The sequence below is a fragment of the Urocitellus parryii genome, chromosome 4 (assembly GCF_045843805.1).
Source record: "Urocitellus parryii isolate mUroPar1 chromosome 4, mUroPar1.hap1, whole genome shotgun sequence".
NCBI lineage: Eukaryota > Metazoa > Chordata > Mammalia > Rodentia > Sciuridae > Urocitellus > Urocitellus parryii.
In genome coordinates, this window is record NC_135534.1 from 112,354,380 (window position 1) to 112,382,271 (window position 27,892).

A 27,892-nucleotide genomic window follows, 5' to 3' on the forward strand; every position below is an offset into this window, starting at 1 on the left:
TCAAAATGACAGAATCAGAGACCAACAATAGACTTTAAGCTCTTGAATGCATCTTTCTACTTTGGAGTGGACAAGAGGTTTTCCATATGGATGTTCCTGGGATAAGAGGGAAGGGCTCATTTTGATTTATTTGTTCATTCATTCATTCATACATTCAAGAATTATTTTCTGCATGCCTACTATGTGTCAAGTGCTGTTCCAGGATCTGGGGATATAACTGTCAACCACACACATAAATATTCAGCCCTCATGAATCTTGCATCCCGGCAGGGGAGATGCATAGTAAATGTCTGTGTAATATAATGCCAAGTACTAATAATTGCTTTGAAGGGGAAATAGCAGCTTGAGGTGGAAGAGCATGGCTGGGAGTGGATGTTATTCTATCAGGGAAGCTCACTCTGAGCTGAGCCCTGGAAGAAATCAACCTGGGTTTTCGGGGCCTCCGCTGCCTTCTGCAGCTCCCCACTCTGGCCCAGCTGCTCCTGGGTGGAGTCAGCTGCTCAGGAGAGACGCCAGTCCCTGGTTTGGGCCTAAGGAGTAGGTGGAAGGCAGCTGTTCTTATCAGCTGTCCTTCCACATTGCTGACCCCTCTGCTGATCTGAGTTTGGAGATGTGAGCTGCAGAATCCATATGGAGGGTCCGATTGCAGATGGAACTAATATGGATGGACTGCCCTGCCCTGCTTGGAAATCTCTACATGTGGGGACAAGTCACTGTGTATTCAGTTTCCTATATGCTTCTAGGTCTTTGGCATTGCCTTTTCCTTTAAGAAAAAAAAAAAGTGCACCTTGTTTGGATTGCATGCTAAATGATTTATGAGCATTATTCTTCTCCGTTAGCTTTACCTGTAGGAGCTCCAGCCCTCACAATCCTATTCGTGTTGATTAAGTACATTTGAAAGCAAGAGGAGACTGTCTGAAATTGCTTCACAATACAGACTCACCGCTTCCCCTGGGCCCAGGAGAGATTCCTCAGCCTTCCTTTGAAAGAGCTCCTTTGCAGCTGGTTAGGCAGGAGATCAGTTCAGAGACACTGAGCCAGTCTCGTGTGTGCTGAAGGAGGCAAGGGGAGAGTGTTCTTTCTGAAGCTGTAATCATGGGTTTGAGATCCTGGAATCTCCAGGCAGGGTGTCCTTCAGGAGTTTTCCTGGTTCTCTTGCACCCCCTCCTCATCCAGGTGTGACTGCACTTGGCTTGGCTCTTGCAGGTTGACGAATAGTCAGGAGGATAGACAATTGTTCCTAAAGTGTCAATCAGAGTTCAGAGTTGTCAGGGACCCCACTATATAGTGTTAGGGAGAGAGGGGAGCTCGGGAACATCACCACCAGCCCTTATATCCCTGGGCTAACGGGCAGCACATGTGCAGACAAAGCATGACCTGCCTAGTCCACCTCCAAGCTGAAGGTTCTCTCAACTGGTCTATAGCTGTGACAAGCCTGGTGGCCTTCCCAGTTCCTCCCAGGGCCCTGTCTATTTCTGTGATGGAGATTTTGTAGGTAGGTGGATAATTAATAGTCTAGACTGAGAACTTGGCCCAAGTTAACCTAGAAAGTTGACTTCAATTGATTGCGTATCAGTTGGCCTCAGTTAATCTGGAAAGTAGACTTCAATAGATTCTGTTTCTCCTCCTCTTGCACCACAGTCTGGCCCAGGGCTCCCTCCCACAGATCTTTGGGTCAAAGATGAAATAGGAAAGTTTTCCCTGAACGCCTAGTCTAGCCAGAAAATTGTGTGAAGTTATCATCTCTTTCCTGCCTCTTTGCCCTGAGAGTGCCCCTCAGAGTTGTGCCAGTCTTTCAAATCTGGCACAACTGAAATTTCATTTCATTTCATTCTCTCTCTTCTTCAAAACGCTGTCATCCTTTGTGGCTTCCCTTCACATATGAACCCCAGGCTTCTCCACGCCTTCCACCTCTCCCTGCCCCTTTTGGGGCATCCTGGCGCTCATGTCTGCTCCAGACACCAGACTGTGGACATTACTTGGCTCTAGTCTCACCATTTTGCCTGCTTATGGGGTGACTCTGAACACTAAAGGGTGTGCCGGGAGAATTGAGCACCCACTAAGTGCCTGACCCCCTTTTGGCTTTTGGTGTCTGTTTTCTTACTTCCTCAAGCCAACCTGGAGATGGTGTTACCCCCATCTGAGCAGATGAGACCCAAAGACACTGTCAATCACTCAGCTAGCAGCTTGCAGGAAGGAGATTCAAACCCAGTTCTGCCAAGCCCTAACATCCACGCCATGATGCCATCCTGTGTCAGAACCTGCCTGTTGGAGGGTGGCTTCCAGGAGAAACTGGAGCCCCAATCAGGGTGACCTTCACACACTGCCACCTCCAAAGACCACCTACCTACCACTTGAACCTATCATTTCACCACTAATAGTATATTCCTCAGAGTAATCCCTCTTCTTGCTCTTTCCCTCTTATATTTTCTTTCTGTTTTGTAGTGCTGGCGATAGAACCCAGGACCTTGCCCATGCTAACCAAGTGCTCTACCATTGAGCTATATCCGATCCTTTTTATTTTATTTGGAGACAGGGACTCACTGAGTTGTCCAGGCTGGCTTCAAACTTGTGAACCTCCTGCTTCTGCCTCCCGAGTAGCTGGGATTGCAGGTGTGTGCCACTGCATCTGGCCCTCCCTCTCTTTTCAATGCACCTATTGGGGTGCTCATGTAGCAAGCATTAGCCTTGTTAGCCAAGCCAGGGTAAAATTTCTGAACTGTGAACCGGAAAGGGCAGCTAATGCTGAAAAGGACAACAAGGAGAGGCTTGTCCACCCCGACACAAATCTTATCCCCTTTGAGTGTTGGGTGCACTGGCCCCGTCTCTGTGCGAGTTGAGCCATGCTCTGGGGACAGCCCCAGTGATCTGCCTTCTGCTCTCTAAGCCCCTAGCCAGTTCCCACAGCCTCTGCCTGAGGGAGAGGGGATGCAGTTAGGCCTCCCCACCCCTTGCCTGCACTCAGACATGCCCCTCCCCTCTCTCTTCCCCTCCCCCTTCTCTGGCCTCCCCACCTTGATGTAGCTGGTTCAACCACCAAAGCTTCTGTCCACTCCAAGAGCCCCCTCTCTCTGGAGTGGCTCAAAAGGCCTTTTGAGTGGAGGAGCCAGCAGCAGCCTGTGGGCCTGGGAGGAGAGATTCCTGAGGGCCAGCAGGGTCAGGGACTGTGTATCTGGTGACTTCTGAATGCAAGCTCCAACAAAGAGAAATCTGTGGCGAGAGAGCCTCTGAGAAGGAAATAAAATCTCCATGAAAACAAACTTTTGTTGGAAGGTCTCTCTTCTTGTTTTGGCAGCAGTTGCTAAGTCCTGGAAGGGGAAGGCCTAGTCTTCCGGAGGAGTGCAGAGACTCTCAGATTGTCCAAATATCAGTTCCCTCCTAGAGGAGGCTTTGCCTCCCTCCAGGAAGGCAGTCCTGGGAGTGAGTGCTGTAGTCACTGGTTTTCTAATCAAGGCTAGACTGAGCAAGGGAAAGCTGGGGTGGTGCACAGAGCGCTGGACTGTGATTTAGGAGACTCCGCAGGCAGTGCTGTCTGCTGCGGTGACTCAGCTGACCTGAGATCTCTTGGAACCTTGCTTTTGTCATCTGTATAATGAACGTAACTTGCCCAAGGTCACTTGGCTAGAAGTGTGGGTCCCAGTGGAGGGTGGAAACCAGAGGATGAAAATGAAAGATCTTTGGAGGCATCATAATGCCACTGGAAAGTTGTATGATTGTTTCTTTTTCTTCTTCCCAGGGCTAAGTGGAGCCCAATATGTGTTGGGTCCAGGCCTCTAAAGATTATTTCCTTTTGTCCTGTTTAGGGAAAAAAAATCCTTGAGGGTAGCTGTAGTACAATGCTCAGGGGACTTGGGAGTCATAGAGAGTGGTCAGGATTGGGTAAGGATTGGGTAAGTCTGGTGATGTGCTTTTGGGTCTGTTTCTGACTTGCTGCTTGACCTTGGGCAAGAGCTGCCAGTCTCTGATCTTGTTTATCTTACCATAGACCATATAAGATGAAATAAATCATTCTTGTCTCCACCCGAGGGGGAGAAGGAGAGATTAACTCAGGGGCAATCCTGGTGAGTGGAGGGGGTCTGAGAAACCTGGTCGGGGAGGTGGCAAGACTGGGAACAAAGCTCGTCCGTCCCTTATCTTGAGTCCCTATCCCCACTTCTTTCCAGGCTGGTGGCCAGGACTGCTGTTATTTCCTTCCAGAGGGTTGCTTTTATGGGAAGGTGTGTGTTCCCCATGCTCTGGACACTTTTGAAAACGGAGTGACGCCTGGGCAATGCACCTCTCTCAGAGCTCTCTTTGGCTGGCAGAACAACAACACAGCGAGGTTTGGGCACAGAGAAGCCTGGTCCAATTAGCAAAGGTCCCTCCTCCCTCCCCTCTTCCCTCCACTGTCCTTTCCATGTCTTGCTGGGTCAGTCACCAGTCACAGGCTAATAACAGAGCCGGTGCAGCTGGTGTCACGAGGCTGATCTGAACTGCCTGCAACAGGGGGGCATTGTTAGAGGAGAGTTAATAGGTGAGGTCTCCCACCGCTGAGCACACGCGGAGTTCACATGGGGTGTCTTCAGGCTCAGAGGGCCAGGATGTGTGTGTGCGTGGAAGGAAGCAGGAGGCCAAGGCCTCCTCCTCCTCCTCCTCCTCCTCCTCTTCCTTCCCTCAACACAGGCACATGCACGGCACATACATACACTCACATGTGTACACACAGAATCACACAAATTATAAACACAGGCACACACATGTACAGAGTAACACACACAGGTTACTGTCATACACACAGGTATGTGTGCACACATACCTCCCAAGGGGAACCTTCCCTTGATTTAGTTATTCTTGCCATTTTAAAGATGGAACCTAGGGCCTTGTGCATGCAACAAAACATATTCTCCACCACTGAGCTATACCCCCAGCCTCAAGAGCAACCATTTCTAAGACCTTCTCTCTTCACTCTCTCATTTGCCCCCTTCCCACCCCAGCTCTCCCCCTTCCACTCTCCTCCCTGGTCTCTTTATCCCACTGTGGCCGTGGTTAACAGTCCTGGAATTGCCAGGCCAGCTCTCACCCTGTGCAGTCTGGTGGCAACGAGACTGAGAAAAGAACATGGTATGAGAGCCACAAGAGCTGAGTTCAGATCTTGACTCCCCAGCTTGACTGGCTCTTGGCCACAGACACACTGGGCAGTTGTTTCACTCCTCTAAGCCTTACTTATCTGTAAAATCCAGCTGCAAATAGCTTGTTTCCAGGTTGTGTGAGGAATGCGTGTGGTAACAGGCGTACGGAACCCAGCACAGGCCAGCATGCCTGAGGTGTCAGAGGATGTCGGCTCTTTCCTTTGCTCTCCGTGAATGTATTTCTGCTGTATGGTCTAGAAAAGAGCTCTCTTTGGCTGGCAGAACAACAACACAGCTAGGTTTGGGCACAGAGAAGCCTGGCCCAATTAGCAAAGATCCCTCCTCCCTCCCCTCTTCCCTCCACTTTCCTTTCCATGTCTTGCCGGGTCAGTCACCAGTCACAGGCTAATAACAGAGCCAGTGCAGCTGTTTGGGCTAGAAAAGAAGCCCATCGTAGTGAAGAGCTTGGGGTCTTCCTTGCATGAACATTGCCTCATTTGTCTAGGGGCTGATTTCAACCTGGGAGTGGGTGGAATATCATAGTTATCAATTGATAGAATATTTTTTATGCAAGAGAATTTCACTAACCTTTGCAAGAGGTTGTCCACCTCTTTCTCACAAATAAGGAAGCTGGACCGGTGTGGTGGCATGTGCCTATAATCCCAGAGACTCAGGAGGCTGAGACGGGAGGACAGTAAACCTCAGCAACTTAGCAAGGCCCTAAGCAATTTAGGGAGACCCTGTCTCAAAATAAAAAACGAAAAGGGCTGGTGATGTGGCTCAGTCATATGCTTCTGGTTTCAATCCCCAGTATCAAAACAACAACAAAAACAAAGCAAGCAAACAAATAAACAACAAAAAACAAGGAAGCTGAGGCCCAGAGGGGTTAAGGAATTTGAGTTCACACAGCTACTAAGCAGCCAGGAGCCCCGCCCCTTACCTTGACTTTCTGTTGCACTAGATGCTCAAGGGTCCCTAGCATGAGTTCCTGCATCAGTCACTTCAGCCACTGTAACAATACCTGAGACAATCAACTTATAAAGAGAAAAGTTTTATTGTGGCTCCCAGTTTTTGAGGTTCTAGTCCATGAGCCTGTTGCTTTTCGGCCTGTTGAGAGCTAGCACAACCTGGCGGCAGTACCTGGTGGGGAAAAGCTGCTTACCTCACGGCTCAGAAGTGAAAGAGAGCAAGAGGAAAGGGCTGGGGTCCCACTGTCCCTTTAAGGGTATGCCCCCAATAACCAGAAGACCTCCCTCCAGTCCCCATCTCTCAAGGCTTCACCATCTGCCAACAGCACCACACCTGGGAAGACACTTTTAACATATGGGCCTTGGGGACATTCCAGATCCAAATGGTGGCACCTGCCTAAGGGAGATGGTACTATTTTGTTTGGTGATTCAATAAATGGCCTGCTTTTTCTTTGGAGAGCAGGCACATTTGGAGGAGGCCTTTCTTTCATCGTCTTTCTAAAGTGACCTGGACTTGAGTGGAAGGCTTTGGTTCTGAGGAACTGAGCTGCAGGAGGCCTGAGGGGCATCTGTAGGAACAAACAGGATGAGAATGAGGAGCTCCATTCAGATTTGTGCACACAGGTGAACACCTACCCTGGGCAGGGTCCTGAGCAAGGAGGTGGGAATGCAGAAGTGAATATGACCTTGTCTTGCCTTCAGGAGCTCATGGGGAAGTGAGTCCAGGCAAGTAGACAGAGGTATGGACACCGAGGTTTGTGTAAATCTGGAAGTAAATGATGCAAGGCCACTATGGGGTAGGGACAGGGACCTGGTCTCCAATTGCGTGGAGGGGTGATGCCAGAACAGTTTGTCTTGAGTATTGGACAGGAGAGGGAGGACAAGGGCCCTCCAAAGAGGAAGAATAGAATGATCAACAATAGGAGGTGTGAACATGGAAGGCAGGAGTGGGCAGGGACAGGTTGAACGCAAAAGGCACGTGGTCTGAACACGGTGGGCATGAATCAGAGGGGGACCAGACCTTTTTAAGAAGGGCATCCAAGGTGTGTATCTGTTACACTTAGGGCTGTTCTCCCCAATATACAAAGAACTCCTAAAAATCAACAACAAAAATACAACCTAGTTGGGTAGAGTGGCACATGCCTGTAATCCTACCTACTGGGGAGGCTGAGACAGGATGATGGAAAATTTGAGGCCAGTCTGGGCAATTTAGCAAGACCTTCTTTCAAAATTAAAAAAAAAAAATTTAAAAGAACTGAGGGTATAGTTTAGTGGTACAATGCCTGGGCTTAACCTCCAGTGCGGCAAAAACAGAACAAACACACACACACACACACAAAAAAAAAAAAAAAAAAAAAAAAAAAAAACAACCCAATATGGAAAAATAGTCCAAGAATATGAGGAGACTATTCACAGGAAAAAAAAAATACAAACGGCTCTTAACATATGAAAAGATGTTTAACTCTGCACATGATGAGGACAACACAAATTAAAATTACCCAGAGATTTCACAATTAATTCCTTCACTTTTTTAAATAGACACTAATTCAAAAAGTTTTCACATTATATTGGCAAACCCCTTCAGAAGTGGCCTGCCTCCCAGCGTAAATAAGTATAACCCCTTTTGTTGGGCAATTGGCAGTATCTATAAAAAATGATGAATCACAAGTCTTTTGACTGAGAATTTTACATTTTACATTGGAGAATTGATCCTAAAGATATGCTTGCACATCTATGAAATGATCCCCACTCCCTTCTTGGTACTGGAGATTGAACCCAGGGTCTTGGGAATGCTAGGCAAGTGTTCTACCTCTGAGCTACACTCCCAGCTTGTGAAATCACATATGTAAAAGTATGTCCTTTGTAACCTTATTTGTAATAGCAAGAGCTTGGAAAGAACCCAAATGTCTATTAATTGGGGTCCAATTAATTAGATTATCAAGTATCCTGATAATGAAATAGTATGCATTTATAAGAAAAACAAGGAAATTTCCTGTTAGGCATATGGAAAGATCTCCAAAATATGTGTGAAAAATAAAAATCCTACCAAAGAGCTGAAGACAAGGGGGAAAATGAGAATCTATGTTTGTATTTGCTTGGATAGGTGGGAGACAGGAATGGGAGGGGACATTTCAGTGTACACCTTTGATTGTTGAAGCATGTTACATATTATGTTTTTCAAACCAATACAAAACAAGAAACACTGCAAAATTCCACAAAAGGTCTGGAGCTGAATTCTGCCAAGAGCTGCTGATTTTCAATCCCTTGCTCAGAATTTTATAGAGACTGTGGAGATGGAAGGGGATACATTTGAGGGATAGTGGGGGTGGGGAGGCAAAACCCCTAAGGGTTGGGTGTGGGAGTGAGAGGAGACCGAGGCCTCAGAGGACTGAGGTCTCCATGGCTCCTAGAATTGGTACCCATTCTGCCTTGGGAAGACTAGAGAGAAGCATGTTGGGGAACAGGAGGGGACTTCACGTCACGGGGCAATCCGCCCTGGAGAATTGTCTCACCTCCTGTGCTTAGTCTCTGCAGTTCTCTAATCTCTCCTTTTTTGGTCATGACCTTGTCCTGTTTCTCCATCTATCTGCAAAGGCAGTATTTCTGGTGACCAAAGCAGAGGGTGCATTCCTCTGAAGTTTCATTTTCGCTAAATTCTGACCAACAGGCTCCTAGTTTGCTGGTGGCATTCCTTCTGCCAGTGCAGCCCCTCAGGTATGAAACCAGGGCAGGTGTTGAGTCTGAAGGTGCCTCCAGGCAGCTGCCTGAGCCCAGGGCCTTCCAGGGAGTAGGCACTAAGAGTCCACAGCACTAGGGACAGGAAGGAGCCCCGACGGTGGACACAACAGCCAGAAATCCACATTCCCCTCTGGGTCAGTGTGTCCTGGAGAGAGGGCAGGACTTGGGACTCCATTCTGTTCTCTTTTGCTCAGAGCTCTGGGGCTGTGAGCCTGAGCTGGGGCATCCCAGATGATGGCCTGTGTCTCCCATGTGAGTGTCCATCCATGGCCACCCTGGCACTGATGGCAATGGGAAAAGTGGAGAAGAGGAAGCCCAGTGAGAGGAACTCTGTTCAATACGAACACGTGATGTGTGGCAATCCCTGTGATAAGTGCAGTGGGATGGCATGTGTGTTTGGGACACATGTATTCCTGCTGGTGAGAACAGCAGTCCCCTCAGCTTCCTGCCCTGCTCAGGCCCATCTGCAGAGTTGGGATCCAGGATGAAAAACGAACTGGACAGCTACAGGCAGCCACCCTGTTTGGTGTTGGAGTTATGAGCTGGCATGTGAAATACGGCCATACTCTTGGTTTTACTTGTAGCTGGAAAGGATTAGAAGACAATTAATAAATCATTTAGTGCCCTGAGTTTAAGTAACTTATTATTATGGGCTGCATATATTTATTATGCTTCACTGAGCAACACTGGCACATTTCCTTTGACTGTCACACAATTTGTATGCAATTTGTTTCCGAAGGGTTTTTTTTTTTTTTAAATGCATCCATAAATTATTAACCTGCATTCTTCAGGACAGATTGCCAGAATCCCAACCCCTCCCCCACCATCCCCTGGGTCTTACAAAAACTTTCTGTTCCCAAATGATGGGAGTGTCCTGTCCTGCAGTCAGCATCCATGGGGTTGGGGATAGCTGAGGAGTCATGGGTGCTCTCCCTGGGTTGGGCACCTGAGGCAGATCCAACAAGTCTGACAGACACCGGTTTTGGGGTGATTGGCTGGTGCCTGGAGAGGCATCAAAATCCCACCTTTCAAAATTGTGATGAAAATAAAAGAAATCTAGAGGTAGGTAAACTTGGCTTTTGAGTCAAACTGGGAACTGGGTTGACTTGGAGCTGCAAGATTTCAAACACTGATGGCCCCAACTGGGCATTGTTGTAAATGAGGAAGCCCAAAGGGCCAAGGGCCACGCTGAGCCCAGTGCCCCTTATCCCCCCTAATCTCCCCTAGCTGTGAACCCCCACCCACCCACCCACCCCCATACCCAGGCCTTTCTTTGGAAGATTTTTCTCCACATTTTTTTTCCCCCAGGCCCAAGGCTGTGTTGTCTTTTGTGTTTTTCTGGTTGGAGCAGTTTGAAGTCTTTTGTGATGTGACACTTTTCACTGAATCCTGGATAATTATAGCCCCCTCCTCATGAATTCTGAATTCTCATTTAAGTACCCAGGGCCTGGGTTAAAGGACAGTCTGGCAGGCTTACCCTTTCTTATCCCAAATGCCTTTTCTAACATCTGCAAACATGCATGTGTTGAGCTTATTATGTGTCATACATGCACCTGGTGCGTGGTGTGTGTGTGAGTGTTTGTATGTGTGTGCATCTCATCAAAAGACCTCCCAGTCTTCGTTGCTTCCTGCATTGTTGGGTGACCCTGCACCCACAGCACCAATGCCTGTTGAATGAGTAAACCATCTAGGAACGAATGTGAGCAACTTCCAAAAGCACAAGGCAGCCTCCAGGAAGAACCAGCATCCTGGAACCATCACAGAGCTGCAGTTGGTGTCTTTCAGATGGCTAAGGTGCCCCAAGGACAATTTACACGCTGTGCCAGCGGACAGCCTCTCATCCTCCTAATCAGTTGACTCCTGGATTGCCTTGTGGGTCCTCACCTTGGCCAAACCCCCAGGCCCTTGGTTTGCCTCTGGAGAAGCCCAAGCCCCCCCGGTATTAATCAGCTGAGGCCCAAGACATCAGATAACAGGCTGTTAGAAATGTGTGCAAAATCAAAGTAAAAAAGCCATAAGCGAGGGCTTGAGCACTTCCCTTCTGAATAAGGTTCATAAACTTTAGTGCAGAGATTTTGCGACATGTATTTTGACTGCTCAGAGATTTTTAAAAATTGCTCCCTTTCCAGTACTTTTATTCGAAGTTGGATTTATGAGATTATTGAATAGCTAAATCACAGGCTGGCGAGGCAGGCAATTTTTTTTGTCGGAGAAACCGTGACATACCTGCAGGGAGTTTGTGAGTAAAAGCTGCCAGCGTTGGTGAAAAGCATTCTATCTGCTACTTTGCTTTCCAGAGCGTCACACTGAAAGTTCTCTGATTTTGTTATTTTAAGCCACAAGAAGGCAATTTAACTATGAGAGGAGCCTCTTGTTTACTGACAATCTTTCACATCATGCAGCTGAGGCTCAGGCCTTGCTCACCAGCTCTTCCCCTTTGCCCCTGGAGGGTGCTAGCTCTTCAGTCTGCCAGAAACAGAGTGTCGTTTGTGTCTTCTCCTGATGGGCGCCACAAGCTGACCTTACTGCAGCCCGACAGAGGGCCCTCTGAGCAAGTCCTGCCTTGAGGAGGCCCTCAGAGTCCCTTCTGTGCATGGCAGAATTGCCCGTGCCAACCCCCCTAGTCCCTGCCACCTGTAAGCTCTTTTGCTGGCAGGTGCCAGGTGGAGACCATCAGCTGCACAGGAGAGAGATTGTTCTGGGTAGTTACTGCTAGCAAGGGACCCCATTTTATCTACCTGCCATCAGAGTAATCTGTCTCTGCTGGAGGCACCTCAGAGGAGCAATGAGCAGGTGAGGCTCGGCAGATGGCAGGACAGCCGGGGGGACTCAGAATGGAGATTGGAGCTGCTGGCCCTGCCGGGAGCCCAGAGGCTGAGGTCCTTTGCTGTGAATTCAGGAAACCTCCCAGGTCCTCTCCTGTTTATGGCAAAATTGGGCCTCCTTAGGAAAAGCACAGTTTTCCTACTCCGTTTGTTCTCAGATTGGTGTTATACCCTGGAGCCAAATTAGTGGCTAAGAACAATTGAGAACAAATGCTCTTTCAGCATCCTGCTGTGATCTGGGGATCCAGGTGGGGACACGGCCTTCTCCACTGAGCCACGCTCTGCAGAGAATCAGCATCTCAGAACCGTTCAACACAGCCAAATTTCCTCATAATCCTCCAGAGCTGTGCACATCTGCCTAACCCCAGCTGAACAAGCTGGAGCCCTGTTAAGTTATTTATGAAACAATATTCAAGACCAGCCCCTGGAGGCAAGTTAGGACTTAATGAATGGGAAGTGCTATGGTGCCATTTGGAGAGGCCTGTGGCTGGATGGCTGGAGTGGGGTTCCGCTCTCTCCCCACTGATGCTGAGCTCTCCAGGGCTCTCTGATGACCCCATGGCCGGCCTCTCCAAGATGTGGATGATTCTTGGCTTGGCTTGGCTTGGACTTGATAACAAAATTATTTCTACTTCCTTTAGCATTGGTCAAGGAAAAGTAGCTAACCCCACTCTTCCATCTATCTGGATGGACCTGCTCCAAAGGGGAGCTGTTACTAGGTAGCTCTGGAAATACTGGGAGGGAGAAACTTCTGTGGTCCTTTCATAGCTGCAGGATTACACTTAATCCCTCAATCACCTGGTGGTCTCTCTCTCCCTCTAGACTATAAGCTCACTGAGGTCAGGGCACTGGACTTGTTTTTCATCAGTGATCCCCAACCTAGCTCTGACACTTAAGTTGAAAATGAGTGAATGGAATTCCCAGTCTGGTGTCCATTCCTGGATTCCCTGAATAAATGTCCCCATCCCCCACCTGACCATGTGCTCAAATGTGAAAGGAGGAGGCTGAGATAGAAGACAGAAGGTCTCTGACTGTCCAGGGCCAGCTGTGCCCCATTCTAACACTGGCTTCTGCATTGAGCCCTCTCTGAGCTTCCCCTGGACCTCTGTCTCTGGCAGGCTCAGTCCTGGACAGGGGTGGGTGCTGCCTCCTGTGAAGATGTCCCCCTTGGCCTGATGACCCTGGTTTAGTCATTATGCGGGCTTCCAGTCTGGGTCTTCCTCTCTGGTGTCCAAATACTGTCCTCTGTGCTGTTTCTCCTGCCGCATCCTCAGACTGTCACTTTCCTCTGACACATGGTGGAGAATTCCCTCCAAAGTAAAGCCAGATGTAGGATGAGGAGTTGTTAGCACAAAGGGATGCATTTGTTCTGCCCTGGACTGCACCTCCCTGGGAGGCTGTATTTACTTGTCTTTCAAGCCAGACCCCAGCTCCACGAGGGGAATTAAGGGCTTCTACATTTCTAACCAAATGAGGAAGGCCAAGGGTCATCCTGTAACAGATCCACCTCCCTTTATCATGCAGTCTTTGTTCCCAAAACGGGAGCCAGTTTCTTTCCCCTTCCTTGATGCCTGGCCCAGAATTTCTCTGGCTTCCAATGAAACAAGCATTACAATAAGAATATTTAGTTGCATGAGAGACATAATCTAAATTTTCAGAGTATATCATTTTCATTTCATTTTTACAATATCTCTGTGTTGCAAGCAAGCCAGGAATTAACATCTGGATTTATTTGAGGCCCGAAGATTTATTGGTATTTAATCCAAAATTTCTTGGAATCTTAGGACTTTCTGACTGTATGTGAACCTGATAGATATCTTTTCCCTAATTCCTAACCTCTAAGTGGACTCCTCAAAAATCCCAGTGTAATTTGTAAACACAAATACCATTCTGGATAAAATTTTGAGGGTCTTGAGTACCCCTTGAACCTTAACGTCCCTCTTGCTCTGGTCCAGCCATGTGGTTAGGTTTTGTTCACAGGGTCCTAGGGCTGTGAAAGGTCATCCCTCCGTCCTGCCTAAACTCTAACCTACCAAGCTGCTCAGGGTTACATCAGAACAGGATTCAAGCTCCCTAACCTTTTTCTCAGCCTCCTCTTCCTTTTTCTTTTAGATTTCCTGTGCATGGTTCATTGCTGTGGATGTTTCTAGAACTGCCTTTCCTTTCAGTCTGGAGTCCTTTGTCCCTTCCCCCACCAGACTATTTCCTTTTTTTTTTTTTTTTTTAATCCTAAATCTTGTCTCACTTTTCTAGCACCAACCCTTCAGAGTCACCTTGGCTCATGCCATCAGGGACCTCTGCCTTCCCCTTGGCATGTGGGCCGGCTGTTTACATCTGTGGGAGGAGTCAACCAAGAACCCAGGCTGGTCCTTCCCTCCCCTCCCCTCAAGGGTCACCCCACTGTGGCTTCAGGACTCCAGGCTCCAGCTGCTTCTCTTCCTGCTCTTTAAGACCCCAGGCTCTTTCTTTTTCCTGATAGAAACTGGAAGAAGTTAGTAGCAGAACACATTTTTAAACTGTGGTAAAATACGCGTAACATAAAATTTGCCATCTTAACTATCTCTAAGTGCATCATTCAGTGGCATTAAATACATTCACATTGCTGCACGATCATTATCACCATCAATCCACAGAGCTCTTTTCATCTTGCAAAACTGAAACTCTGTCCTTATTAAATACAACTCCCCATCCACCCCACCCCACCCTCATCCCTGGCAACCGCCATTCTATTTTCTGTCTTTGGGAATTTGACTACACTAGATAACTTGTGTACGTGGAATCAAAGAATATTGTCCTTTTGTGACTGGTTTATTTCACTTAGCATAATGTCCTTGAACTTCATCCATGTTGGATGTGTCAGAATTTCTTTCCTTTTTCAGGCTGAATAATATTCCCATTGTGTTAACTTTCTGTCACCGAGATATAATACCAGAGAAAATCACCTTAATAAAGGAAAAGGTTAACTTTGGCTCATGGTTTCAGCACATGGTTGCTTTGTCATGCTGCTTTAGGATTGTGGTGGCAGAGTACTTCACAGCAGGAGCACATGGTAGAGATGTATTTACCTCACAACAGCTGGGAAGCAAAGAGAGGAAAAGACCAATATCCCCTTCAGGGGCACTCCCCCAGTGACCTAACTTCCCCCCCGCAGGCCCCACCTCCTAAAAGTTCTACCACCTCCCAGTGGTGCCATGTGCTGTAACCCAGCCTTCAACACAGGGGCCTTTGGGGGACATTGAGACCCACACCATAGAAAACACATTCTGCTTATCCATTTATCTGTCAACACACACTGGGGTTGCTCCCATCTTTTGGCTGTCGTGGTGAGTACTGCTGGCCGTGTAAGGGCCTCTGAGTCTCTGTTTCCCATGTTATGGGGCCCATGGCAGATACCCAGAAGTGTAGACATGTTTTTAAGTTGTTTTAATTATTCTCTGCCCTACCTCAGTTCTGTTTTATTTTATTCTTCAACTAATGTCTTTTGGGCAACTGCTGATCTTACTGGGCCTGTGGCAAGTGCCACAAAGGGCACTTTCTCAGAGAACCCACAGGGCTTTCCTGACCCCACTACCTCAAATGCCCACCGTTCCCTCCTTGTCACTGCCATCTCCACATTCTGCTGCATTTTTCTTCTTTGTGTTTATCATCACCCGACACACTGTATGTGTGTGTGTGTGTGTGTGTGTGTGTGTGTGTGTCTCTATTTGGGGGATTGCTGGGAAATGAACCCAGGGGCACTTTATCATTGAGCTACCTCTCTAGTCCTTTTTATTATTATTTTGAGCCAGGGTCTCACTAATTTGCTGAGTTTGGCTTCAAACTTGTGATCCTCCTGCTTCAACCTTTCATGTTGCTGAGATTACAGACATGTGCCACCAGGCCCGGCTATACTATATATATCTTTTTTCTTTCTATTTATAGTTTTCTCTTCCCATTCGAATGTGAGCTCTCTGCTTTGTTTGTTGCTGTATTTCCTCTATCAGGCACAGTGTCTGCTATACATAGGTAGGACACAATTATTAAGGGAACAAATGAGTGATTGCAACTGCACCTACTTGCAAGTCACTTATAATCTGCTGGGGAGATGTGCACATTCTAACTATAGTATCAGGCAAAATATAGGAGCCCTTTGTGGTATAGATTCAAGTGCTATGAGAGAGCCCAGGATGGATGAACGGGAATTACCTCTGTGTACTGGGTAGGAAATGAAAAGGCCCGTGGAGTAGCATGATAGAGTAGCATGATGGTGATAGAAATTAATTAATTTTCCATCAGTCTCCCCACAGCTTCATGATATAATTTTGTTAACAATTTCCAGGTAAGGAAACTAGGCCTGAGAAGGATTAAGGATCTTGCCTAACTAAGGCCATACAGCTAGTAAGACTGCTTCTTTGAGTCAAACCTCCTTTATTTTTTTGTCCATGTTTTAATTATATTAAATTTCTTTTCAAAAATCATAAAAGTGGCAGTGCTCACTGGAGCTAGTGAAAAAAGGCAAAGATCCACTAAAAACAAGAGCTTTGGTCAGCACCAATATGAACACCCTGGTCTGTACCCATCCACACGCTCTTGTGTTCACACAAACCCCTGCAAATGGATAAACCCTTTCTAGAGGCTTCTCTGTTTTTACCAAAATGGAATCACACTGTGTTAATCACTCTGCTACTTATTTTTCTTTGAACATCATGGACATCCCGGATAGTGAAGAATGTAGATCTGACTGGCTCTTTTTAACAGTTACATCTTTCTACAATATGGTTGTACCGCATTATCCGTCCATTTCTGGGTTTTTTGCTCCTCTCCACTACAGACACTGTTGCATTACCATTATTTATCAATACTTTTCTTTCTTTAGGATATATTTTCAAGATGAAATTGCTCAATCCAAGTGTATGTGTATTTTTAATTGTAATCAATACTGCTTTACTATATTCCCAAAAGATAGTGGCATCAAATGTCATGCTTTTAATCACTGCAATTTCTAGGCGCAGGCTGCCCTCACTTCTTCCCTCCCTGATTTTCTGCAGAGCAGTGTCCTCAGGCTCATCCCAGATGCTTGCAGTCAGCCCCAGGACTTTCCCAGAAGGCCGAAGGGGACATTGCTTCTTCTCACGTGCCACCTGTGGGCCTGGATGTGGCTCTGTCCTTTCTTGTAGCCACTGAAAACTATCCATCAGGGGATCTGGATTATAGTACCAAATTGTTTGACATTGGCCAAGCCACATAACTTTTCTGTGCATTTGAAAAGGGGTTGACAGTCCGGTGCAACAGCCATTAGCCATATGTGGCAGTTGAGCACTTGAAATCTGGCTTGTGAGATTGGAGACCGAATTTTACATTTTAATCAATTAGAATTTATATTTAAAGAGCCACATGTGGCTAGTGGCTACCTTAGAGCACCATGCAGCTATAGAGACTGAGAATGGGATATGCAGAAGTATAGCATATAGAAAGTGCTTAGCTAGCCCAGAGTCTGGCACATAGTAAACACTCAATAAATACTGGCTATTATTAGGTATTCTGTGTCTTGCTTTCCAACCCACCACACCTGATGGCCCTCAATGACGCCCCACACTGGCTGTCCCCGAGTCACCTGGGGGAGGGAGGAAAGGTGTTACCGCGGTGATGCATGTCAGTAATGAGCCTTGCACTGAATGTTTCTGGTCTGCTACTTTCCCTGGAGGGTCATGTGAGCCGGAGTGGTATGTGGCCTGCTTTGCAAGTGATTAACATGGTGTAAGCAATCTGCATAGAGAGAAAAAACCCTCGGTTGGTATTCCATTATTCTATTAGAGTTTCAGAGCCGGGATTAAGTGGACATGATTTCTTCCTATGGGCCATTAATTTTGTTTTATTGCTGGTCTGATGGCCATTACCCTTTTTTGCCAATGCATTCCCCCATTAGGTTTGTACAATTAACAAAATATGTGCTGTTAGGGCTTTGATAGGAAGAGTGGGATGGAAATAAAGGGCGGGGATGCCACCACAGAGGTGGGGGTGGGGAGAGGCTAGACCCAGGGTGGGGACCTCCAGAATGAAGGTGTGGGGGGGTGCTGTGGGCCTGTTCAGCACCTGCCTCGGGGCCACTGGCATTCCTGGAAAACTGCAGAAAGACCTTTGGGGCTCTGTTCCAGCCAGGAGTGTAGGAGGTGCCCAGGCGCCCAGAGGACAGAATGCTCAGTGGGTCTAGGTGGGCGCGGTGCTGTGCTTCCTGGCTCTCCTGCTTGGGCTTCCAGCTGGGTACAGCACAGCTGAGGCCATCCTGTGCCACCCCCCCTCCCCCCACTTCATGCTGCCACCTTGAACTGGAAGCTCCTCAGCCCGTGGTAGGGTTGGGGGAAGGGCAGCAGGGGGTAGAGTCAGACTCTAGGTGCCTGGCCCAGTGAGAACTCAGAGGCAACACCTGCCTTCTCTCTAGGGGACAAACCAGAGGACTTGTGCCTGTCAAAGAGGGTGGCAGATATCCAACGCCATCCACTGATCACCGGCGGAAATGCAGGGTTGCTATGGCTGAGTAACCTAAGTTTGGGTGAAAAGTTGGGAATCTGAGTTTTATTTTATTTTGGTGCTCTACCACTGAGCTACATCCCAGCCCTTTTTGTTTTTCATTTTGAGAGAGGGTCTCACTAAGTTGCCCAGGCTGGCCTTAAACTTGTGATCCTCCTGCCTCAGCCTCCTAATGACTGGGATTACAGGCATGCACTGCCACACACAGTTGAATTTTTATTTTAAAAGTTTTTTCCATGTTTTTTTTATTGGTAAATTTTGGTGTACATAACTGGCTGGATTTTTAAATGTGAAATTTCCCCAAACATTTAGATGTAGGTAGAATTTATTTAAAAAACACCAGATAGGCAAGAGTCAGCCTAGGGGTTGCCATTTGGCAGCCTCTGCCAAGCAATAAGGAGTCTCAGAAGGGTTTTAAGGAGAGGTGGATATGATCTCATTTGTATTTCAGGAAGATCTCAGGGCAGGAGGTTGGGATGGGTGGTAGATGGGCAAGAGCAGGGAGAGGCTATGGGCCAGGAACACCCAACACATCTCTAGTTCCTTTTCCCAGGTAGAAAAATCATCAGGATTAAAGCCATCAGTGTTAAGAGTCCTTTCAGGATTTCAGATTCATACTTAAATTTGTAGGTACAGACTCCAAGTCGGAGGTGGGGCTTGGGCAGGGCCTGGGGAGTGTGATTGAGGGACCTTTGGCAGGTTCTCTGTAACTGTGTGCCTGTGGCCCCGGAGGGTTGAGGATGGGTGAGGAATTAGAATTTATGCTTACCAGACTTAGAGGAAGACCATGTAGTGCCCTCCCAGCCAGTGGGTAAGAGACTCATACCCAAATATTTAGAGCCAGGTAATTATATCTTTATTCAATTGCTCAGTTATATGTCAATTGAGCCCACTGGTCAGGGACTTCAGTGTCTGACGGTCTCATTGAACAAGTAAAAGCAACTACAAAACGTCACCTTTGACAAGGGACTGCAGGTGGAGAAGTGGGTGACGTGGATGACGTGGTGGAGAGATGCAAGGCACCTTGTCTGGAGAGACAGGGGTCTTGCAGGCATTTCATGCTAGAATGGGCTGACTCAGAGTTTTCCATTGAAGTTCTTTTTTCCCTTTTGGAAAATTTGTCACATGCCTACAGGGGGGCATCCGGGGAGCCTGTTGGTGCTCAAGGAGGGGTTGTCACAATTTGGTTTTCATCCCCAAGTTCTGGTTTGGGTTAAGAACAGGAAAGCTTGTCACACGCAGCAGATGAATGCCAAAGTCCTCAGTTGTTTGTTTTTGTTTTTTAAAGAGAGAGTGTGTGTGTGAGAGAGAGAGAGAGAGGGAGAGAGAGAGAATTTTTTTTAATATTTATTTTTCAGTTTTCGGCGGACACAACATCTTTGTATGTGGTGCTGAGGATCGAACCCGGGCTGCATGCATGCCAGGCGAGCGAGCCACCACTTGAGCCACATCCCCAGCCCCCAAGTCCTCAGTTTTCACTTGCCTCTTTTTCCCCATTCAGCTGCTGCCAGCCCTTATTTTATTTTTTAATTCATTTTAGATCTATATGACAGTGGAGTGTATTTTGACACATTATACATACATGGAGTATAATTTATTCTAACTGTGATCCCATTCTTGTGGTTGAACATGATGTGGAGTTTCACTGGTGGTGAATTCATATATGAACATAGGAAAGTTATGTCCGATTCATTTCACTGTCTTTCCTTTTCCCATCTCCCCTTCCTTCCCTTCATTTCCCTTTGTCTAATCCAACCAACTTCTATTCTTCCCTCCCCACCTGTTGTGTGATAGCATCTGCATATCAGAGGGAATATTCGGCCTTTGGGTTTTGGGGATTAGCTTATTTCACTGAGCATTATAGTTTTTAGATCCCTCCATTTACCAGTAGAAGCCATTCTTTTTTTATGGCTGAGTCATATTCCATTGTGTGTATATACCACAGTGTCTTTATCCATTCATCTATTGAAATATTGGTTCCATAGCTTGGCTATTGTGAATTGAGCTACAATGAACTTTGATTTGGCCATGTCACTGTAGTATGCTGATTTTAAGTCCTTTAGGTATAAACCGTGGGAGTGGGATAACTGGGTCCAGTGGTGGTTCCAAGTTTTCTGAGGAATCTCCATACTGCTTTCCAGAGTGGCACCAATTTGCAGTCCCACAAGCAATGTGTGAGTGTATCTCTTCCCCCACATCCTTGTCAACATTTATTATTACTTGTATTCTTTTTTTTTTTTTTTGTACTGTGAGTTGAATTCAGGGACACTCAACCACTGAGCCATATCCTGAACCTTATTTTGTATTTTATTTAGAGACAGGGTCTCACTGAGTTGCTTAGTGCCTCACTAAGTTGCTGAGGCTGGCTTTGAACTTGTGATCCTTCTGTCTCAGGCTCCCAAGCCACTGGGATTAGAGGCGTGTGGCCATTGCACCTGCCGTTACTTATGTTCTTGATAATTGCCATTCTGACTGGAATGAGATGAAATCTCAGTGTAGTTTTAATTTGCATTTCTCTAATTGCTAGACAGCCTTTATTTTATTTTATTTTTTGTGCGGGGGATTGAACTCAGGGGCACTTGATTACTGAGCCACATCCCAGCCCCTTTTTTGTATTTATTTAGAGACAGAGAGGGTCTCAGTGAGACTGAGTTGCTTAGCACTTTGCTTTTGCTGAAGTTCACTTTGAACTCAAGATCCTTCTGCCTCATTCTCTGGAGCTGCTGGGATTACAGGCATGTGCCACCACGCCTGGCCACAGCTTTTATATTATAACACAGAAAAACAACAGTAAACCCATCAAATCACTGATATGTTCCAGGCAATGCATTAAATGTTGTGCATCTATTATCTCATTTAAAGATTCTTCTAGTACCCCATCTTAGATGTGGGAACATTGAGGTTCATAGAGGTTAAGATTATACAAATGATGGACTTCAGCTTGAACCCAGAGCTGTGTGACTCTAGCTTCTTTACTCTTAAGCCACAATGATGTACTAAGCTTCCTTAGGAAGAGACAGCATTCCCTGTAGATAATCTGGATAACCTCAGACATACATAGATATCAGATGGAATTTTGTTTTGCGAATCATCTAGTAGTCTAACCCTATCCTTTTTAGATTGGTAAACTGAGGAACGGAGCAGTATGGGTCCTTGTCCAAGATCAAAGAATAAGTCAGTGACAGTCAGGGTATGAACCCACATCTATCTAGTGCTCTCTATGTTAGACCATGTCTTGTGCATTTTACACTCAAGCTCTCCTCCCCACTCTGACTTCTCTGGGTGTGTTTCATGGATGCACACACAACCACCTTGAGGGTGCTGAGTCAAGTTCTGCTGTACTGTCTTCTCTGGGAAGCTTTTTTCTATCCCTCTCTCATCCTCTCATCCAAACAAACATGATTATTTAACAACTCCCTCCTCATTTGTCTTTTCTCAAACTCCTGTATGTCTACAAATGTGAATTGTCTCATTCATGTTTCCATATTACCTTCATGGTGAACAATACGGTGAACATCATGTGAACAAGTTCTAATTCTGGTTGCCTTATTGCATGACTAAAGTCCTTTGTCATGCTTGCCTACCAGGATCAGCGTCTATGAGCTTTAGAAAGCCCTAAAATGTGCACATGAGTGGTGCCCAGGCACCCACCAGTCAGTCCTGGGGAAACCTCTCAACTGGTTCATGATGATGAATGATATATAAAGACAGTGTGGAGAAGTAGCACATGCACGTCTGTGCGTGTGTGTGTGTGTGTGTGTGTGTGTGTGTGAGAGAGAGAGAGAGAGAGAGAGAGAGAGAGAGAGAGAGAGAGAGAGAAAAGGAGAAACACTGAGAGAGAAAAAATATGCTTTTTATGATTTTCTAGTTATTCAATTCAAAGGATGGACTTCTACTTCTCCTTCTCCCCCTTCCCCTCCCCTCTCCCCCTTCCTCTTTTCTTTTTTTTTCTTTTTTTTTTTTGTGGCACCAGGGATTGAACCCAAGGGTGCTGCCATTGAGCCACATCTCCAGCCTTTTTTATTTTTCATTTTGATACAGAGTCTCCCTAAGTTGCTTCGGGCCTCACTAAGTTGCAGAGGCTGGCCTTGAACTTGTGATCCTCCTACCTCAGCCTCTGAAATTGCTAGGATTACAGTCATGTGTCACCACACCTGGTAAAGGGATGGCTCTTCATTGCATGTTTTTGCCCTCATTTTGGGGGTTGAAGAACTTTATGAATGATGATGAAAGAAGACACTATTAATGTTTTATCAAAATCTAACTTTTTGGGGCTGGGGATGTGGCTCAGCGGTAGCGCGCTCGCCTGGCATGCGTGCGGCCCAGGTTCGATCCTCAGCACCACATACCAACAAAGATGTTGTGTCCGCCGAGAACTAAAAAAAAAAAAATAAATAAATATTAAAAAAAAAAAAAAAAAAAAAATCTAACTTTTATCAACCCTATCCATCGTTGAATGCTTCTTACCATTTTACTAATGACTGAAATCCAAATCTGGGAAATGATGCAATGGAGCAACTTCTTACCCAATGCAGGATTATCCTTCCCATATTGGAAGTTCACTACTTTTCCAGGAATCATGACTCAATTTTCAATGGTTCTTTTTTTTTTCCCCCTCCAGGGTTGGGGTTGGAACCAAGGATCTCATGCATGCCAGGGAAACTCTCTACCATTGAACCACATTCCCAGCCCATTTGATAATTCTTATTGCCAGAGTATTCCTTCTTCTGTTCAACTAAAGATTAGCCTTCTCTAAGGTCGTCAGTTAGTCTCAATCTTATCTTTTAGAATAGTGCAGTCCCTCATTCACATAGTTTCTTCAAATATTTGGAGAACTACCATGAAAAAGAGGGAACACATTGCTTTAGTCAATACAGTTAGGACCAATGGGTAATATTAGAGAAGGACAAATGAAGATACCTCTGTAGTTACTTCTACCATGTTTTCTACCTCACAGACTCCTAATAATGAAAGCAATAATAATAGCAGGCATTTAGTGAACGCTTATTCTGTGTGAGGTTCTCACTATTATAAGCATCTTAAATTATATGAAGTCATTCAATTCTTAACAACCACTCTAGGAAGTACAACTTTTTTCTTTTTATTCTGTGTGTGTGTTGCTAGAAATTGAAACGCGGGCCTGTGCTTGCTAGGCAAGTGCTCTACCACTGAGCTATACCCGCAGCCTGGAAGTGAACTTTCATTAGGCCTATTTTACAGATGAAAAACTAAGGCACAGAGGAGCAAAGGAGCTTGTCCTTGGTCAAGATGGGACTGTACAATATGATTCCAGATCTTACACTTTTAACCACTAGAATTTACACACAATTTAACAACTGGACAGCTTGTCCACCTCACTTTTCTACTCATTGCTCTCAAATATGTCAGAACTGCATGTAGAACTAATATGGGTTGACAAGTCCAAAGTGGGGGAGATCATCCATGCCCTCAATTTGGACACTGTATTGCTATTAGTGCAACCCAAGGTCACATTTAATGAGATGCAGCAATTCCATATCCTGGGTTGCATTTAACTCAAATAACTCAGTTTTTTCCCCCCTCAATCAGGCCAACCTTTTCTATGTTTTCTTGCATTTCTTTTTCCAGTACTGGGGATTGAACCCAGGAATGCTCTATCACTGAGTTACATCCCCAATTCTTTTTATTTATTTTTTAAAAATTTTTAAGACAGGTCTCACTAAATTACCCAGGTTGATCTTGAACTTAGAATCTTCCTCCCTCAACCTCCTAAATAGCTAGGGTTGTGGGTGTGAGCACCATGCCCCTCTGCAATTTTTGAATATGAGAGGCGGGTTTGGTATATATATATATATATATATATATATATATATATATTTGTCAAATCTTTTGCTACGATTTTGTGAAAAAAGGTGGATTTGCATGTGGACATAGAATATAATTGGATGGCTAAGAGCAGTGAGATTGTGGACAATTGTTCCTTACTTTCAAAATTATTTCATTTGTGGTTGTCACAATGTTATTATATAAGAAATTAAAAATGGTAAAGAAAAAATGGACTTTTTAGTTTTGGTCCCTCCTTCAGTACGTTCAAAGCTTTTTGATTCTTGAATCCATCCCTCCAGCACAGCAGTTTCCCTTTCCAGCTTTGTGTCATGTGCAAATAGAAAGGCTGCCATATCTTCTTCCAAGATGCTGGTGTCTCAGGTGGACAGTCACAGAAGGTGGAGACAGGGCAAACAGCTCCATGTAATTTCACATAGAGGTTTGTGTACTGAGTGTATGCAGTGCTCGGTAGTAATAAGTGAGTGGTTGAGAATGACACAGTTGGAACCCATTGCCAACCCAGGGCTGGTTCTGAGGTGCTGGTTATAGATCCTGGTTGGAGCATTTCAATAGATATTTACTCAGAACATGACTCATACTGGGCACTCTGCTAGGTTCTGGGGCCATAATGATGCATAAGAAATGGCACTTTTCCTCAATTACTCAAGTTGGTGGCCTGGTCTTGTCTGTGAGTTACTTCTATGAACAGAGAACCTTCATCATGCAGGCAGAAGGGCAGCAGATTACAGCAGACACTAGTATGACAGTATGTAAAAACGTGGATGTGTAACCGATGTGATTCTGCAATCTGTATACGGGGTAAAAATGGGAGTTCATAACCCACTTGAATCAAATGTATGAGATATGATATGTCAAGAGCTTTGTAATGTTTTGAGCAACTAATAATAAAATAAAAAAAAAAGTAAACAGATTCAGAGGAAGAGCTTTTGCTTGGAGGATATCATTATGGAAAAGAGTGACAATTTATTTCCAGGAGCACATCTCACTAAATCTCATGTCTGAAACTTTATTTTGTGGGGGCCAAGATCTTGCTAAATTCATCAGGTTGACCTCAAACTCTTAATCCTGCAGCCTCAATCTCCCAAGTAGCTGGGATTATAGGCATGCACCACTAAGCTTGAATCCCATACCTAAATCTTCTCACTGAAATTCCACCTTCTTCCAAGATCTCTCTCTTGTTTTATTTAAAGGAGAAATACTAAAGGGTGCAGGTGAGGGGCACTACATCCTACAGTTTCCTTATGGAAAAACCTCAAGTAGTTCTAGGACCTCATAGCCCAGACTGATTTCTCTGGCTTGATGCTTGGAGTCCTGGATTCTCTGGCCATTCTTTCTTAACCAGGATTATTTCTTTCTCTGCTATATTTCAGATATACCAATCTCTGTGCTGTCATGGGGCCCCCATGCTTTCCCCACCTTGCCTTTGCTCAGATTGCTCCCCTTTTTTGTCATGTCCTCTGTGTCAGTTAGTTTTCAGTTACCATAGCAAAATACCTGAGACAATCGACTTATAAAGAGAAAGGTTTATTTTGGCCCCAAGTTTCGGAGGTTCCACTTTATGGTTGGTTGGCCCCTTTGCTTTGGGCCTATGGTAAGGCAGAACACCATGGTGGGAGTGCATGGTGGAACAACACCACTCACCTGATGACAGGGCAGCAGAAGACAAGGAGAAAGAAACCACAGTCCCACAATATCTTCAAGGACTTCCAGTGACCTAAAATCCTCCCACTAGTCCTCATCTCTTAGAGCTTCTACACCTCACATAGTCCCACATTGGAAACCAAGCCTTTAACACACGGGCCATTGGTTTGCAGGGGCAGTCAACATTCAAACTCTGTCTACCAGCAACCCTCTGCCTCCCTTTCTCCAGCCAAGTCCTCCTACCCAGTCTTCCAAGGTCCCACTTAAATTCTACTTCCCCATAAAAATTCTCTTGATGGCTTCAATTCCCACCAACTTCATTTCTCTATGGAGAGAGAGAGAGAGACAATTGTCTCTATCGTGCAGTTTAGCACAGCTTCTATTTTTTTAAAAGAGATTCCTCTATTTTTTTTAAATGGGCCTTTATTTTGATCATTTATTTATATGCAGTGCTGAGAATCGAACCCAGTGCCTCACACATGTCAGGCAAGTGCGCTACTGCTGAGCCACAGCCCAGCCCCGACAGCTTCTATTTTTATATTTTATGTTTTGGTACAGGGGATGTAACCCACGGATACCTTACCACTGAACATCTTTACCCTTTACCACTTTACCTTTTGTCCTTTTTAATTTTTTTTTACTTTGAGACAGGGTGTCACTAAGTTGCTGAGGCTGACCTTGAACGTGTAATCATCCTCTTCAACCTCCCAACCCACTGGGATTATAGGCTTGTGCCACTGCATCCATCCTAGCTCAACTTTTTTTTTTTTTTTTTAAGAGAGAGAGAGAGAGAGAGAGAGAGAGAGAGAGAGAGAGAGAATCTTTTTTGTAGATGGACACAACACAATGCCTTTATTTTTTTTTATGTGGTGCTGAGAATCGAATCTGGGTCCCGCCTGTGCTAGGTGAGTGCTCTACAGCTGAGCCACAATCCCAGCCCCAAGCACAACTTTTTAATAGTGATGTTTGGTTTGGTATTGTTTCAGATGGACAATCTTATTTCCCCAGTGATGTGACAGCAATGTTTTTCTAGTAGGACCTATAGATTTTATTCCTAGCAAGTGTAGATCATGGAGCAGATACCTATTAACCCGTACTTTTTAAAAAATTATTGATTTTTTTGTTTTTAGAGAGAGAGAGAGAGAATTTTAATATTCATTTTTTTTTTTTGTTTTGGCAGACACAACATCTTTGTTTGTATGTGGTGCTGAGGATCGAACCCGGGCCGCACGCATGCCAGGCGAGCGCGCTACCGCTTGAGCCACATCCCCAGCCCTTTTATTATTGTTTTATCCCAAGAAGAGAATGAAAAGTAGTCAGGGTTTTGATTTTTCCATATTGTTCCCATAATTCTTTGCCATGCACATTTGCCTTCCCACCCACCTGGACTCTTCATTTTACCTGAAAGTTCCTCCTGCCACAAGGCTTTCATTTTCCCACCATAAATAAAAGGATCATAATTGGATCAGTTTCGTCGTTTGTTTGCTCTGTGCAGCATTCCCTGTCTAGGTTGTGTGATTTTGTGGGACCCTCAGCTCTGTCCCCCTGGATAGGATCTTAATCAGTTGAGAAGCTCCAGTAATGACTGTTGCCTTGGACAGCTTGGGGTACTCAACAGCTCTGAACCCTCTTTTCTCTGGGATTTCTTTAGGGCAAGGAGAGAAACTCAAAAGAAACTGAGGCACAGAGCACCCAGAGGAGGATATGATCCAGTCTCTCTGACTTGGTTAGCTCTTAAAACCATAATCCTTTTGCACCAGGAGTCCTTTGCCAGAAAACTTTACCACTCAGCGCTGTAGGAGAGCTGCCAGCTCCAGGTTTGCTCTTGAGCAGATCCGCCTCTGGGTCAACCCCATCCCCTCTTGCTCTCACCCCAGCAGAATCTCATGCAGTCTATAAAGATGTTTTCTTTTATTGGCAGGTGAAGTCTGGAGCAGGACCCTGAAGCTCTCTGTCCTCCATGCTGCTCACTAGAAAAGGGGCTCTGAACTGTAAGTAACTTTGATTGGCATTTTCCATGCTGACTCAATAAGGTTATGGGTTCAAGACCAGCCCTGGACCCGATCTTTAACAGCCACGCATTGTGCAAGAGAAACACTCAACAATGAGCTAGTCAGAATGTAAAATACAGTGGAGTTCTAATTAGATTATGTCTGATTGTGACAAAGAAGCCCTGTAATATGACATGCTATTTAATTAGACTGTATTGATTGGGCATTAAGGTGGACTTGATGTGTTACGTGTGTCATGAGAGCTGGGGAAGGAAGCTCTTGAGTTT

At 45.6% G+C, this 27,892-nt stretch overlaps 1 protein-coding gene across 5 annotated transcripts in view; it reads left to right on the forward strand.

The window, feature by feature from the left end:
- Pknox2 (PBX/knotted 1 homeobox 2) overlaps positions 1-27,892 on the forward strand; it is a 268,938-nt gene that overhangs the window by 44,731 nt on the left and 196,315 nt on the right. For 4 of the 5 annotated variants that reach the window (XM_026404555.2, XM_077796969.1, XM_026404558.2 and 1 more), the window contains exon 2: positions 27,536-27,605. The gene's annotated coding sequence lies outside the window, so the exon portion shown is untranslated. Of the gene's footprint in view, positions 1-27,386; positions 27,432-27,535; positions 27,606-27,892 lie in introns of those variants that run through there. The other variant, XM_026404556.2, reaches the window with a different exon arrangement.